The following is a 17,903-nucleotide window of genomic DNA, read 5'->3' as shown; positions in this document are numbered from 1 at the left end:
TTTAATAATTTTTCTAAGCCCTTCAAAATCCATAGCAATCCCCTTTATTTTCAGCACCCAATATGCCAAGAAAGCCAAGGGGCAGTGACGGCCGTTTTCGTAATAGAAAACTGAACAGTGGTGGCTACCAATATGTTGCGCGCGAATATTCGCAATGCAAATTTTTATTGCAAATATATAAACTTTGCGAATTTGCGAAAATTGCGAATATAGCGCTATATATTCGCAATTACGAATATTCTTTTTTCTCACAGTACACATCACAGTACACATCACAGTGATCATCCCTCCCTGCTTCCAGCTTGTGGTCTATAGAAGGCTCCAACACTATTTACTGTGTGAGACTGGCGTGCACATATTCGCAAATATTGATCCCTCCCTTCTTTTAGCTTGTGGGCCAATGAGAATGATGCAAATACAGTTGTCAGAGGTTAGCAACATCCCTAGCAACCAATAGGAAAGTATCCCACCCCTTCACTTTATAAGATTCCTCCCAGCAGCAGCTCCTTGCAGTTTCTTGTGGTGGTATTTGTGAGAGGAGCTTGAATACTGTTCGTGTGCTTTCAAGTGCTTTTTAAAAGCAAGTTATCCAGCGAATTAGAGTAGGTGTTAGAGTAGGTTAGCTTGGCAGATGCTTGGTTCTAGTGTAGGGTATATAGTTAGAGCTTTGCTTTTTAAAAAGCAAAGCAAATCATCTAGGGAATTTATAGGCCCAGATTTATCAAAGAATGCCTACGGTAGAGCTATTTTCCCATGTTTATTTGGGTGGTGGCTTTGACTATCGTGCGTCTTATTTATCAAGAAGGTGCAGCAGGATGATGAATTTTGTGCAGCTCTGCTGTAGTAGGAAAAGCTCTACCACATACACTTTTTCTAGACGCTTGTGAGGGAGGGAAGTAGACACTTTCCAGGGTCCTGAATTTGGCAGGTTAGGTGTTTTTACTTAATTTCACAGAGCTGCCTGGACATTTTTACTTGCATTTTAGATGATACAATCAAATTTGATTGCGGTGTCTAAGGGGTTAGAGCCGGGGATCACCGTGATCGGTGATGTCTGGCATTAGAAACATCCAGCTATGACCCCCACTCAGCTCCTGAGAATGTGTCATAGAAGGGGAGTGGGACACTGTCATCCACAAGAGGTAAAAGGTTGAATTGTGGTAGGTAGAAATTATTCTCACGCCTACTGGTAGGTGGTGTAGCTTTGCGCCTAAAAAAAGTACCTTTGCTCACAAAATAACGACTTTTGACAAAAGTCGCAAATGATAAATATGTGGCCACTGCATGGTCAAAAAGAAAAAGTTCTATGGGTAGGCAAAAAGAGTAAAACTATCTATATCAAAAGGCGCATAAAAGCCTAAACATAGACAAAAATGTTCTAAAAGCAATGATAAATCTCTCCCATAGTGTTAGATAGAGTAGGTTAGCTTAGCAGATAGCTTCTAGTGTAGGGTATACAGTCAGTGCTTTGCTTTTTTAAAAGCAAAGCAAATCATCTAGAGTAGGTCAGTTTAGCAGTTTAGGTTTTAGTGTAGGGTATATAGTTAGTTAGTTAGTTTAAGTATAGTGGAGGATTTTGGTGTGTTTTAGTGTTTTGGTTTAGTGTCTTTGTAAACAAAACAAACTTTATTAGCTTTAGTTTTTAATTGTTTAGTTTGTGTAGTTACAGTAGTAGTGTCTGCATCCATGTCTGCGTTATTGTATTTGGTGTGTAAAAAAATAAAGTTTATTAGCTTTAGTTTTTAATTAGTTTTTTATTGTTTAGTTGTTGTAGTTAGTAGCTTCAGCGTCCGCATCTGCGTGATTGTCTTTGGTGTGTAAAAAAAAAAAAAGTTTAATAGCGTTAGGTTTAAGTGTTAGTCTCTTCGTCAGTGTCTGCATCAGTGTCTGTGTCTTTTGTTACGTAAGGTAATTTTTGCCCCAGAGTCCCCATTCCAATAAATTTTTCCCCACCGCTACAATGAGTAGTTCTCGTGGCCGTTCAGGCAGCAGGGGTAGGGGAGTTGGTTCCAGTGCTGGACCCCTGCCAGCACTGGGCAGCTCCTCTAGAGGGTCAAGTGCAGGTGGCAGTGACGTCCGTCTCATTAGGGACTTTTTTGGTGGTGGCAGCCTCCCCATTACCTCACAGGATACCAAGGAAGTAGTGCCACGGATTCCTCTGCCCCGGCTCCTAGCCTTCTGTTTGACAGCGACAGTGAGAGGGACCTCTTGGGGGAGGTCATTCATCAGGCTGATCTCCATTTCAGTGTTCATGCTCAGGACCTTTTGGGAGGAATAATGGAGGAGGAGGGGTAACGGCTGTCAGTACCCCAGTGACATCCCTTCCAATTGGTGCAGGTGGTTTTAGCCAATAAACCCCCACACCTAGTCACACCCAGGCATCAGGCGCTCCACTTCTGCTGTTCCCCTCAATCCACCACAGTTTGGCCCTGGGTCTGACATATCAGGGAGCGAAGAGGAGGGTAACCCAGAATGGGTGCCACCTCCCTTGTCAGTTCACAGCAACAATGACAAGGAAGTTATTAACCCTAGGGAAACGGTGCGCCAGGGAGACCATCCTCAGGGGCTCCTCTGGTAATGGCAGCACGAGGAGGCAGCAGCAGCAGCCAGCTCCACCTATGCGCACTGAGCCTGAACAGGTGAAAGTCAGCACCACCCCATCTGACAGGAGGTCGGTGCTTAAGTTACCTGTTTAGGCTTACTTCACCCTGGTAGCAGATGATGCTGCTATAAGCATTTGTCAGCTGTGCCATGCCAGGGTGGGGAGAGGAAGGTATTTGGCTCGGCTGGGTACCACTGCCCTTACCCTGCACCTAAGAGTCAACCACTGGTGGGAGAGGCAACAGATGGGGGGTGGTGGTAGCAGTGCCACCAGCAGTTTGCAGGGGACAGCAGCTCCTGCCACTGTACCACAGACACCCCAACCCCCCCCCCAGACATGCATTCCCACTCCCTCTCATGGAGGTACTGATACCAGCAGCCAGACCTCTGCCTCCACTGCACCCTCCTCTACGTCCTCCACTGCCGTCCAGCGCCAGCCGTCGGTTGCTGATACGTTTGATCGCAAGGTGCCCTACCCTCCTCCCCCCCCCCCCCCCCCGCGCATGCGTTCACTCAATGGGCTCCTGGCAAGGGTTATCGCCCAACATCTGCTGCCCTTCAATCTTATGGACAGCAATCCATTCAGGCAGATGTTGGAGCAGGCCCAACTCAGATGGCGTATCCCCAGCCGCCATTTCTTCACCAGGACTGGCGTCCCGGCCCTACACAATCACATTGTACAGAATGTATCCCTGTTGCTGGATCACACTGTCAATGATAGGGTGCATCTGACAATAGATGATTTGACCAGCAGACACGGGCAGGGACAATATCTTAGTTTTACTGCCCATTGGGTTTCCCTCCAAGGCGCCGGGGAGGGATCGGCGGCATCTGAGTTTGTGGTGTCGCCCCGGGGTGTCCAGGGGAGAACTGCTGCTCTCCCACAAGCCACTGTCTCCACAGCTGCTGAGCCCTCCAAGCAAGCATCCATGTAGCTATGCAAGTGCGGGGCACGTGCGCTGCCAGGCCGTGCTCCAGCTTGTGAATCTAGGGAAATGGAGACACACTGGACCTGATGTTCTGGCCGCACTACAGGCTCAGGTCCAGAAGTTGCTGACACCCTGTAGGCTAAATGCAGGTATGGTTGTCTGTGACAACGGCAGTAACCTACTTGCCGCCCTCCATGCTGGCAGTCTCACCCACATACCCTGCCTGGCACATGTCCTCAATCTTGTGGTACAGAAGTTCCTGCACACATATCCAATGTTGAGGGATATGGTGGAAAGTGTACGGAGGTTTGCCAGCCACTTCCGATGCTCTCCAACAGTCGCCGCGTCCCTGTCCAAACTGCAGCGGAACAACAGCCTGCCCCATCATAGGCTGATTATGGACAGTGTGACGGGGTAAGATTTCACCCTCCATATGCTGGAGAGGTTGTGGGAGCAGCGATGGCCGGTGAGGAAGTACCTGCTTGAACAAGGCACTCCAGAGCTATCACACCAACTCCCCTACATCACTAATGCGGATTGGGGGCAGATACAGCAGGTCTGCCATGTGTATGCCCCATTCGAGCAGGCGATCAAGATGGTCAGCGGGGAGCATGTCGGCCTCAATGACGTGCTCCCCATAGTGTTTCTGCTGGACAGGGCACTTGATCGCCTGCTTAAGGCTGGGGAGAGTGCCTTGGTGGAGCAAGAGGAGGCAACACTGCTCCACCAAGACCAAGCCCAGGACAAGGAGGAGGAGAAGGAAGAGTCTGTTGACATCCAGGAGTCTGGGCCTGGTCAGAAGGGAGAACCGGTGTTGGGAGCACCGTTAGTCCGGGGGTGGGGCAGCTTCCACTGGGAGCAGCAGCAACAGCAGCAGGAGGACCAAGAGGTCATAGTACTGGGCAATCATGAAGAGTCACAGCGGGCTGTCCTCTTCCCCATGGCTGCCCAAATGCTGCAGTGCCTCAGGAGGGACCCCCGGATCATTGACATTAAGGATGTCTCATCAGTCGGTTGGAGCATGCAACTCCCCAGCCTCCAGTTCTCCCCGCCCATCTCACCCAGCAGGTGGCTAGACCCAGCAGCACCAGCCGAGCAGGTGACCTTGTGGGTGAGATGAGGCTGTTCTACCAGCCTGCGCAACCCAGTAGCAGCAGCAGTCACCACCAGCGGCTGGCCCGCATGGTGGTAGACTACATGAGGTCCGTTGTTGCTTCCGACAGCATGAGCATCGACGACTCCATGGTGTACAGCTGTCACGCCCCCCTCCCATAGGCTTGCATTGAGGGGGCGGAGCGTGACATCACACGGGGCGGAGCCTTGACGGCCCCATAATCAACAGTCATCAGACCCAGAGCGAACACGCTCCGGGGACTGATTTTAACAGAGAGCGGCGTGCAAGATCACGGGGGTCCCCAGCGGGGGTGCCCTGAAACATGTTAAGATTATGAACTTTTGAATATGCACTACTACTGCAAGAGATTTGCCATCTTTGGAAAAGCTATTCATCTGTTGCCCGGACAGAATAGCAGTATCCCGTTTATGCACTTTCAATCAAATAGCCGACCTTTGCTCCCAACCTCTCCCCCCACCCCACGAGCAACAAGTGTCTATTCTCTGTTAACCAAAATGGAGTGCGGCAGTGATGCAGTGTAGGCTGTTATAATCCATCGTACGGCCCATCGCAGAATGGTGCCAACCGACCTCCCGCTGTTAGAGCTTACCCTATAAGGACGTCCACAACATATTTGTTGAGATTTTCAATAAGTACTTGTATATACCATTATTTAGACACGTATCTTGTGTCAGTGACTGTGAAGAATTTAGGCCGATAGCCACGGACCATCTCCTGCCACCTGTGCCGGAGTAGTAGATGCCGGATTAACTGATATTCAACGGGAACTTTAATCTACCACCTTGATCCAGCATATATATTTTATGCCTATAATATACATTATAATTGCAGAAATAGTGTGTATCTACAGTTTTTACTCTGTTATTATAAATAAATGCTATTCAAAATTTGAAATACGGTCTCCTCATATTTTTATATATTTTTTTATATTTTATTATCATACCACAATTATGCACCAGTAACTCTGGTGATGTCCTTGAGGTTTGTTTTTTTGTTTTATTTATCTAATCTAAGTGTAATATATGCACTTAGCTCTTTTAATTTTTGCCTGTTAAAGTCATAGGGGCCAGTTATTGTTAAAGGCCATAAATATCTCAAGCCTGTATCGTTATGCCACTAAATGGTCTACTTGTGCTGCTGTCACCTCCAGGCTGAGTCATTTAGCCACTATATGATCTTGTAATGCTGCTGCCACCTCAAGCCTGAGTGATTTTGCCACTATATGGTCTACTCATGCTGCTGCCACCTCAAGCCTGTTTCATTCTGCCACTATATGGTCTCCTAATGCTGCTGCCACTTTAAGCCTGAGTGATCCTGCCACTATATGGTCTCCTACTGCTGTTGCTGCTGCCACCTCAATCCTGTGTCATTCTGCCACTATATGGTCAACTCATGCTGCTGCCACCTCAATCCTGTGTCATTCTGCCACCATACGGTCCATTCATGCTGCTGCCACCTAAAGCCTGTGTCAGTCTGCCACTATATGGTTTACTGATGCTGCTTCCACCTCAAGCCTGTGTCATTTTGCCACTATATTGTCTCTTAAAGCTGCTGCCACCTCAAGCCTGAGTGATTCTGCCACTATATGGTCTCCTACTGCTGCTTCAACCTCCAGGCTGAGTGATTCTGCCACTATATGGTCTACTCATGCTGCTGCCACCTCAAGCCTGAGTGATCCTGCCACTATATGGTCTTCTCCTACTGCTGCTGCCACCTAAAGCCTGTGTCATTCTGCCACTATATGGTTTACTCATGCTGCTGCCACCTAAAGCCTGTGTAATTCTGCCACTATCTGTTCTACTCATGCTGCTTCCACCTCAAGCCTGATTTGGATCAAACTAAATTTTTTCTGAATATTCGGCGAATCGCTAGATTTATTTAGTTGATTAGTTAGTCTTAGTTCAGTATATTTAATGTATATATTAAATGTTATTTAGTTGGTTAGTTTGTAATAGTAATGTAGAGTATAATGTGATTTATTTGTGTATTTAATGGTTTTTATGTTAGTGTCTAGTGTTAATGTATTATATTACTGTATTGTGTGGTTTTCCCTTCATTGTTGGCCATTTTTTTCAGTACATCTTATGGATACAAAGTTATAATGCTGCGTGCACATACTTACCCTCCTGGCGGGTGTAGTAGGACACTTCCTCCTCCTCAGGAGCTGGAGGGGGGGGGGTCCTCTTCTGCCACCACCTCTACGTTTTCCCCCACTTCAGGTGGTGGTGACGCAGGTGACTGATTGGAGGGTCCTGCCTCCTCCCCGCCATCCACCTCCTCCGACTCCTCCAACTCCACTACCTCTGTTGCTCTCCTCTGCCTTACAGAAGGAAGTGGAGCTCCTGTAATCACACAATGTTCAAAATGTAGTCAAACAACTTGGAACTCATAACTAATGCAAATTCACCCCTTAAAGACTGGGCCATTTTTCCCCTTTCTGCCCAGCCCATTTTTAGCAAATTGGACATGTGTCATTTTATACGGTAGTAACTTTAAAACGCTTTCACTTATCCTAGCCATTTTGAGATTGTTTGCTCATCAAATATTGTATTTCATGACAGTGGGAACATTCAGTCACAAATTTTTTTCGTTAGTACACTTTTTGTGATGCAAGGTAAAAAAATGTCTTTTTTTAAATAAGTAATAATTTGTAAAGCGATGAAATACTTATTTTCATAACTGTATCTATACATTACAGAGTGTTTGCAAGATAAACAAATGTAATATAAACATTGTGTGGTGGCTCAGTACAAGATTTAACCAATGAGCCAATTCATGTTGACTCTGTCCAAGTCCCCTGGCCCCACACTCCACAGAACTCAATTTTGTTGTCTTAGTGTAAATGGTTAATTTATTATGATATGATTGTAAAGTGTTAATGTATTCTTAAACCCTGTTGTTAAGGCACCCTGTTGTCAAGGAGTATGCAGGTGACCTGTCATGTGACCTATGTGGCCAATGGGACTCCTCTAAATTCCCCCTACATAAACCAGGAGTTAGCTTAGTGAGTTCTGGCCTAGCCATGCATTAACGCCTTAAGGACCAAGGACGTACCTGTACATCCTTGGTCCTGCTCCCGTGATATAACGTGGGGTTACATGGTAACCCTGCATCATATCACGGTGGGCCCAGCGTCATAGTGAAGCCGGGACCCGCCGCTAATAGCATGCAGCGCTGATTGCGGCGCTGCGCGCTATTAACCCTTTAGCCGCGCGCTCGGAGCTGAGCCGCGCGGCTAAAAGCGAAAGTGAAACCATGTCGGTTAACTCAGTGGGCTGTTCGGGATAGCCACGGCGAAATCGCGGCATCCTGAACAGCTTACAGGACAGTGGGAGGGCCCCTACCTGCCTCCTCATTGTCCGATCGCCGAATGACTGCTCAGTGCCTGAGATCCAGGCATGAGCAATCATGTGGCAGAATCATCGATCACTGGTTTCCTATGAGAAACCAGTGATCAATGATAAAGATCAGTGTGTGCAGTGTTATAGGTCCCTATGGGAGCTATAACACAGAAAAAAAAGGTGAAAAAAAAAGTGAATGAATATCATTTAACTCTCCCCTATTAAAAGTTTGAATCAACCCCCTTTTCCCATAAAAAAAAAAAACACAGTGTAAATAAAAATAAACATATATGGTATCACCGCATGCGGAAATGTCCGAATTATAAAAATATATCATTAATTAAACCACTCGGTCAATGGCGTGCGCGCAAACAAATTCCAAAGTCCAAAATAGTGCATTTTTGGTCACTTTTTATATCATTTAAAAATGAATAAAAAGCTATCAATAAGTCCTATCAATGCAAAAATGGTACCATTAAAAACTTCACATCACGGCGCAAAAAATGAGCCCTCATACCGCCCCATACACGGAAAAATAAAAAAGTTATAGGGGTCAGAAGATGACAATTTTAAACGTATTCATTTTCCTGCATGTAGTTATGATTCTTTCCAGAAGTACAAAATCAAACCTATATAAGTAGGGTATTATTTTAATCGTATGGACCTACAGAATAAAGATAAGGTGTCATTTTTACCGAAAAATGTACTACGTAGAAACGGAAGCCCCCAAAAGTTACAAAATGGCGTTTTTTTTCAATTTTGTCGCACAATAATTTTTTTTTCCGTTCCACCATAGATTTTTGGGAAAAATGACTGACGTCATTACAAAGTAGAATTGGTGGCGCAAAAAATAAGCAATCATATGGATTTTTAGGTGCAAAATTGAAAGAGTTATGATTTTTTTAAAGGCAAGGAGCAAAAAAACAAAATGCAAAAACGGAAAAAACCCCGGTCCTTAAGGGGTTAACCTCAAGTTCCGGTCACCCCTCCAGGTGAATGTCAAAACCTGGTAAGCTGCAATACAAAGGGGAACAGTCTAGTCCAGCATAATAAAGTCAATTCTATGTCTCCAGTCAGAGTGTGCTACAATCAGTCCAAGTCCACTACAAGTCCCAGCAGGCCAATAAGTCTCTTAAAGGAGATGTCCGGCGCACACTTTTTCTATTCCGTCCTGCCTGGGCAGTAAAAAAAGACAAAACAAACATTCACTTACCTCCATATGTTGCCCCAGAGCTCCGCAACAGCTGATCAGATGGGCTGTTTACTTCCTACTTCCTTTAGCCCGGTACGTCACACGGCGCTTCAGCCTATCACCGGCCGAGGCGGGACATCGCTGCGGCCGGTGATAGGCTGAAGCACTGTGTGACGTTCCGGGCTAAAGGAAGTAGGAAGCAGACAGTCTGGCCGACCGATCAGTTGTTGCGGAGCTCCAGGGCAACATTTGGAGGTAAGTGAAAGTTTATTTTGTCTTTTTTTGCAGCTCGGGCAGGACGGAATAGAAAAAGTCTGCACCAGACGTCTCCTTTAAGGGTCACTGAGCATCTCCTTGGGCCTATCTTGATCTGTCCAGACTTTATCTTCTTGTCTGGCTCAGTAACCTTGCATCGGAGTGATTTATTCACCCCGTGCCTGGCACAGGAATCCAGCGGCCATACCTCGGGTGGTGATATAGGTAACCACGACCTGGCATCAGGAACACAAAGGGTTAACAACATCTGCCCTAAGGGTTAATAACATCTGCCCTTCCATACCCGTCACCACAACTTCACCTGATCATTTAATGTCCCGGATTCGTTTTATCAAATCCATGTTCTGTCGCTTTAGATCAGACCATTTTTTCAGAATGGCCAATCTGGGGTGGCGTCTCTTAGATCTGGCCAGTAATTCCTCCTCCAGGCTATTTACAATGGCCATTTATCTGCCTGGGAGCGAGTCTGATCATAGCCTCGCTGTAAAAAGTGCTACAGGATAAAGATACAGGTATACTATCACAATTTTGTTTAATACAAATATTGAAAATAATTGAATCAACAAAAACATCTAAAAGTATTTGTTGTGATATCTCAGCACTATGTCTGTGGCATGTACATATGGAAAGCATAGAAATGTATCTCACATTGCACATCCATTTTCCTGCCTCACACTATATACCCCCCCCCACCCCCCCCCCACCCCCACACACACACACACACACACACACACACACACACACACACACAGTCTATAGATTATAGTTGGTGTTCTGTTGGTCTGGAGAAGCTTTATTTGTCAGATCGCCAGTATTTGCTGGTTCATTTAGAGTTACCCCGGGTGCACAATGGGGAGAAGAACCAGCTTTTCACACCATACCATACTGTCAGTTCACTAGACAGGTACATCTTTGCTCTGCTGGACAATATCCGTAATTTACCGGCGCCGGTAAATTTTTAACAGACATACCAGCCATGTTAACGGACAGTATTTTTAATTAAGGGCCGCCTGCACTCACTAATTTATTTACCCCCACTGCACAGAAGTCCCCGCCGCCAGCAACGCTCAGTATGCATTGCTAAGTGTCCGCAGCCCTGTGATGTCACGCATATATAATTAATTATGCAAATTAGCATGCCCGGCATTTTTTTTGCAAGAAAGGTGGCAACCCTACATACCAGTGTTTCCCAACTAGGGTGCCTACAGGTGTTGTAAAACTACAGCTGTCCAGGCATGCTGGGAGTTGTAGTTTTGCAACATCTGGAGGCACCCTGGTTGGGAAACACTGCTACACACAATCGCAATACAATCTGATCTTATAACGATAACTTTAAATCTAATATTTCCCCTTAAAAGTCTTAATACTTAGTGCACCTATCAGTAATATCTAAGAACTAAATACTGAAGTTGTACTTAGTGCAAAAAAATATTCGCAACAAGTGCCGATTTTTGCACATGCGAATATATTTTAACAGAGATTGGTCTAACATGCATGTGAAATGTTATCAAATACACTGGTGTAATGTGAAATTACTTACACTGATCAAGATTTCTTCCTCCCTCTGGGTAAACTTGCTTCCAACCATGTTGGTGCTACAAACTTCGGGTAGTAGTATTCGCATGCGCATACTTCATTGTGCGCATGCGCATACTCCATTATGCGCATTATGTGAATATATGAGATATTTGCATGGTGAATTTTTGCATTAATAAAAAACGTGCGAATATGCAAATTTCGCGGATATAGGACGAATATTTGCCCATATGATTGCAAAATATCGTGAATTAGAATATGGCCTATGCTGCTCATCACTAACCACCAAGGGCATAGCAGCTGCATGTGGATCAGGATGATACAATTTTTAGGGTTTAAATACGCCATCAAAATATATTTGTTTTTAACATGCTATTCCATGAATTATGCAAATTATTTGCTAAAGTATTATACCGTACATGTGAAGACAAAAACAGCACTATACAATACAATGCAATACTGTACGAAATAATGCAATACAAATGATGATAGAACTGCTTCAATGTGGGAGATATGTAAGAATCCTTCAATAGCAACTAGTAATATTTGCACTAATTAGATATTTAATATAGTTGTAATTAACTTCTCACAATTTTATTACCTACATTGCTCAAGTTCATTTGAATAGATTTATTAAAACTCCTTCAGGTCATCTGGATGTGTTGTAATTAGATTTTACCTCATTGATTGCTTTAATATGTATTTTTTTTGTGTGGAACGTTCAGATTTTTGAAAGAGGTTGCTGATGAACCAAGCATCTTAAAGTGCATAGCCTACACAAGTCTTGGTGGCAACCAAAATTGAAATTAATTCAAATATTCTGCTCTCAATCTTCTCATCATTGTAATTATCTATCATAGGTCATTTCTTTCATACAAACCGGCTTAATTATTTACTTAGCTCTCAGATCAGATGCACTTTGAATTTAAATAGTTATTTAGGCCTGTAGTACCACTGGGAGTATTGTAATTTTAGAATATTTTTATTGTTTTCATTATTCAAAGCTCTAAAGTCAGATTAATAAGAATTATTCTTTTATGTTTCCACTGTATTGTTCAAATGTATACAAGCTGAGTACCCAGAGTTGCACAGTTTTTCCTACCTAATCCTTGTGGGGGAGGAAAAGCAAAATAGGAGGAAACTAGACATGTGCAATTCGGTTCGGCACGAATGTCAAATTTACCGAATTTTGCCGTTTTCGTGCATTCGGGCCGTTCAGAATGCACGAAAACATTTTTTGAATATTTCCGAATAGCAACGATAAAACAAATTGCAACATAACCAATGTATTCGTTATTCTCCGAATGTATGCGGTAAAAACAAAAAACAAATGCATTAATTATTTACGGAATGCATGCGGTAAAAAAACGAAAGTAAAGAATTATTTCAAATTTTTTTGTTGTTCCTTGCGCTACACTGTTTCTGACTGTTAGTTACTGTTTTACTGTTACTAGGGTGCCTCCAGCTGTTGCAAAATTACAACACCTACCCAGCATGCAGCTGTCTGGGCATGCTGGGAGTTGTAGTTCTGTAACAGCTGGAGGCACACTTTGGCAAACACATGCATTCGCGCAATGCTTTTTAATTAATTTTCAAATTCCGCTGTCCTTTCTGACAAAATTCCATTTTGTCAGAAATGGGTGACCAGGTCAATGACATGCATAGTAATTGCCGTGGGAACATTTTTCATTCATAAAACTGCAGGCTTAATTGGATAATTGCCATGTAGAACGCTTAGGACACCAAACATTCTACACTTCAATTATCCAATTAAGTCTGCGGTTTTATGAATGAAAAATGTTCCCACGGCAATTACTATGCATGTCATTGACCTCAATCACCCGACAATCAAACACATCGATCAAACACATCAATCATTCATACAGCATTCATTCATTCATTCATTTACTCATTCATTCAACATTTCTTTATGTATTAATAATTTATTAATACATAATGTAATGTTGAATGAATGAGTATATGAATGAATGAATGAATGAATGAATGCTGTATGAATGATTGATGTGTTTGATCGTCGGGTGATTGAGGTCAATGACATGCATAGTAATTGCTGTGGGAACATTTTTCTTTCATAAAACTGCAGGCTTAATTGGATAATTGCCGTGTAGAACGCTTAGGACACCAAACATTCTACACTGCAATTATCCAATTAAGTCTGCGGTTTTATGAATGAAAATTGTTCCCATGGCAATTACTGTGCATGTCATTGACCTGGTCACCCATTTCTGACAAAAGCCAGAGGAATTTGAAAATGAATTAAAAAAGCATTGCGCGCATGCCCAGACAGCCGTATGCTGGGTGGGTGTTGTAGTTTTGCAACAGTTTGATCGATGCGTTTGATTGTCGGGTGATTTATGTATAACATCATGTTATACATAAATCACCCGACAATCAAACACATCGATCAAACACATCAATCATTCATACAGCATTCATTCATTCATTCATTTACTCATTCATTCAACATTACATTATGTATTAGTATAAATCACAAAAACATATTGTCTTACCTGTCTTCCAATGTTCCGATCTCTGCGGCTGCCCTTTTTTCCTGGACACACTCCCGATAATGGTCCCCTGCTTAAAAAAGATTTACCCGAATGTACCCGAATACCGAATGTATACGAAAAATCAAACCCACCCAAATACAAATGTATCTGAAAAAAAAATCAAACCCAGACACCCGAATACCGAATGTATCCGAAACAAATGAGCCCCGGACACCCGAATACTGAATGTATCCGAAAAAATTAACCCACCGGATACCTGAATACCGAATGTATCCGAAAAAAAATGAAACCTCGACACCCGAATACCAAATGTATCTGAAAATCAATACTGAAAATATTACTGAACCGAAAATTTTATAAAAACGAAACGAAAAAAAAAACGAAAATTTTTCTTCTGGACATGTCTACTGGAAACTCTTGTCCTCATATCCCATCCCCATATCCCCTCCTCATATCCCATCCCCATATCCCCTCCTCATATCCCAACCTCATATCCTGACCCCATATCCCAACTTCATATTTTGTCTTAAAATGCTGACCTCATATCCCAACCTCATAACCTGTCCTCATATCCTGACCCCATATCCCACCCTCATATCCTGTACTCATATCCATCCTAATATCTCATCCTCAAATCCCATCTTCAGGCGGGGCTGAGTTGTGATGAGGAGGTTGTAGGCCGAAAATAGAAGGGGCATGGCTTTGTGGGAATGGGCATGAATTGCAAGCTCGGCCGATGCACATAAAGGGTAGAAAATAAAAGGGGTGTGGCTTAAATTGTGAGTGTGGATTTGCAAGATGGGGTTGAGCATGTGGGAGGGGTGTGGTTTGAAAGCCGAACTGACGCAGAGAAGCAGAGAAGAGATACTTGCATGGGACCTGAGACAAAAACCCCATCTTTCACGTAAGGGGGTAGGTTAGGGATAAATGACAACTGCAGCCATAACAATTTATCCCCTATCAACAGGATAGGGGATAAGTGTTTGATCGCAGTGGGTCCGACCGCTGGGATCCCCTGCGATCTACCAAACGGGCCCTCTGTACGCCCCCCTCCACGCCCCTCCCCATACAGCTCTATGGGAGAGGCGGGGAGGCCCAAACGCTGCTTCCCCGCCTCTCCCGTAGAACTACATGGAGGAGGTGTGTCGCCCACGCCGTCATGCTGCAGCCGGCACGTCTCCTGCACAGGAGAGCCCCGGCAGGGGGTCCCAGCAGTCGGAAACCCCCCCGTCCCCCACCCCCTGCACACGATCAGTCACTTATCCCCTATCGTTTGGATAGGGGATACGTTGTTATGGCTGCAACTATCTTATATTTTTAGCTGATATAAAGGTACCATGTGTACCAAGTATTATCAAAATATCTCCAGGGATTTGGAAGTCATGCTGGAACATACAGTTCCCATAGACGTGCATGTGATTTTAAACAAAAACCCAGACCCTCAAAAAGGGGGTTGGGTTAGGGTTTATTTATCTATCTTTGTAGTTGACATTTAAGTAATGTATGTGTGTTGTGTGTATGTGTGTGTGTGTGTGTGTGTGTGTGTGTGCAGCATATACCAGCAGGAGCCAGAGGATTTCTACCATGTCATAAGAAAGCTGACCCTGGAGATGCTTCTGTGGCAAGTTTGAAACAGTGAAAATAGGAAACTAAAGCTGATTTGCTGGGTGCTGGAAGTCAGTCCCCCAAAGTTACATACAAAAAGTAGCTTATGGTGCTATGCTGTTTACGTGACTCCTATTCAAGGGATAGTCCTGCAAAACACAACTTATCCCCTATCTACATGTGTATAAAGGTCTATTAACACATACAGGATCCTGTGCATATGTAATGCACAGAATTTGAAGCTGCAGATTTAAAGCTGTGTTCCATCATTTAGTTTACATTGAAATCTACGCAGGATACTGTAGGTGTTAATTCACCCTAAGGGTCTATTCACACGTACAGTATTCTGCACAGATTGTATGCGCATGATTTGAAGCTGTGTTCAGTCATTTAGTTTACATTGAAATCTGCAGCAGAAAATCATGCGCATCAAATCTGTGCAGAATACTGTACGTGTGAATAGACCATTAAGAGTAAAAAAAGAAGTAAGGTTTCATAACCCTCGCAAACATGAACATAAAGGGGTTGTTTTGGAAGCAGAAAAAGGTCCTACCTCTCCTGCAGCACTCCCCAGCCCCATCGACTTGTTGTCTTGGCAGTATACTGTTGGAAGGGGAAAGATGCATGCCCTATCATCATTTAATTTTTTTTATTTTTTTAGGTACATGCTCTACAATCACCCAAGTGCAAGTAAAAAGTGCAAGTGTTCACACAAAAAATGTGCAAGAGTATGCGGTCCATCGCAAGCCCTTCTCCAACAGGAGAAGGGCCCCGCAACAAACCAAACCCTTCGCCTCCGGCCAAAAGGCACCTGCAAGGTTTCAGGTACAATGTCCCCTTTCTCCGAAGCTACTCAGGGACCGAAAGGTATTCCTGGCGAACAACTAGTAAAACCGGTTCAGAATTCCTGCCGAAGCAGGAATGCCACGGGGCATGGCAGGGAGATAAGGAACCTGATGGCCACACATACCTCCTCTAGACTGGCAGGAGGGACACCCAGAAGAGCTACTACACCCTGACCAAATCCTAGTGAACATAAGATGAACACAAACGTTAGCCCATTGACAAAACATATAAAATAAATAAGTGGATGTGCACAGTGTGATACTGCCCGGGCATCCGGCCAGATCTCTAAAAATTCCTCTGCAGATCAACAGCCAGAAGGCCAGAACGCTTGGGTGCTCAGAAGAGTGAGAGAATAAGTGTGTGCTGCGTGCCATCAGTCAAGTGGGGTCGCTACTTCCAAGTGAGTTCCTGCACCCTGGGGTCACCACTCCCAGGGCACTTTTGCATCTCGGCCTTCACTCTACCTGCACCTTAGGGTGAGATCCAGAAGATCCAGGTCGCTTCAGGGCCCGCCGCCTGGCCATACAGCCAGCCCTGTTACACCTGCACCATTCTGAGTGGTTCTCATATCCTGCCTTGGTGGTCTTCCACATCACCAACTAACAGGAAGGTACTACACTTGATATTAGCCAAAAGACCGAGAAGCGATATCATCATGTGCAGGCGAAACCACCCACAGGCAACGTCCAAAAAATGCATGATGTTACCAATGTTTTGGAGACATTGTGCATCTATTGGACATCGCTTGAGGCGAGCTTTTGCCCGGATGCGATGATTGGGACCAGGGAGCAGAAGTGGAGCACCAGAGAGCCAGTTTCCTCTTTGAAAAGACTGATCCATCATAATCCATTGGTAGCTGCCACTTCCAAGATTCAGGTAGAACATACATTTCCCATAGAATTGCATGGGATTTTCAACAAAAACCTAGACCCTAGCAAATGGGGGTGGGTTAGGGTTCATTTATCTATCTTATGTTTGTAGTTGACATTTCAGTAACGTCTGTGTTGTGTGTGTGTATGTGTGCAGCATATACCAGCAGGAGCAAGAGGATTTCTCCTATGTCATAAGAATGTCAGTGGTTTCCAGAGTGAAAGCTGACCCTGGGAATGCCTGTGTGGCAAGTTTGCAACAGTGAAAATAGAAAACTACAGCTGATTTGCAGGGTGCTGGAAGTCAGTCCCCCAAAGTTACATACAAAATGTAGCTTATGGTTCTATGCTGTTTACGTGACTCCTATTCAAGGCATAGTCCTGCAAAAAAAACTACTTATCCACTATCCACAGGATAGGGAATGTGTCTGATAGCGGGGGATCCGATCACTGGGACCCCCCACGATCTCCTGTCTGGTGCCCCAGCTCTCTGAGAGGAGCGTGTACTACAGATGGCATGCATTCCATTCATTTTCTATGGAGGTGCTGAAAAACTCAGAGTGCTGTACTCTCGTTAAAATGAATGGAGCATGTGCCGTCTGTAGCACCCACTCCTCTCAGGGGTGCCAGGCAGGAGATTGTAGGGGGTCCCAGCATTCAGACCCCCTGTGATCAGACACTTATCCTAGGAGGGCCTGGGTGTTTTAGGTTCCCTGACCACCCTCCAGCCGTCTTAAGCAGGCCAGAGGGGACCAGGGAGCCCTCTTAGTAAGATCAAAGTATAAGTATCTGATTGCAGGGGGTCTGACTGCTGCAAACCCCGTCAGTTTCCTGCATGCCCAACTCCATGCATCTCTGTGGAAGACCCCGGAGATACACGAGTACAATGCTATGTATCTCCAGCTCTCCCATAGGGATGCTTGAAAGGGGTAAGAAGTAAAATGCTGGACTATCCATTTAAGCTACTGAGTGTTTAATTAACTATAAGATATATACTGTACATATAAGGTATTCACGTTGGCAATAGAAGTTTTCAACCTAC

This window comes from Hyla sarda, chromosome 7 (genome assembly GCF_029499605.1).
Source record: "Hyla sarda isolate aHylSar1 chromosome 7, aHylSar1.hap1, whole genome shotgun sequence".
Classification (NCBI taxonomy): domain Eukaryota; kingdom Metazoa; phylum Chordata; class Amphibia; order Anura; family Hylidae; genus Hyla; species Hyla sarda.
Note: the sequence above shows the minus strand (reverse complement) of the source record.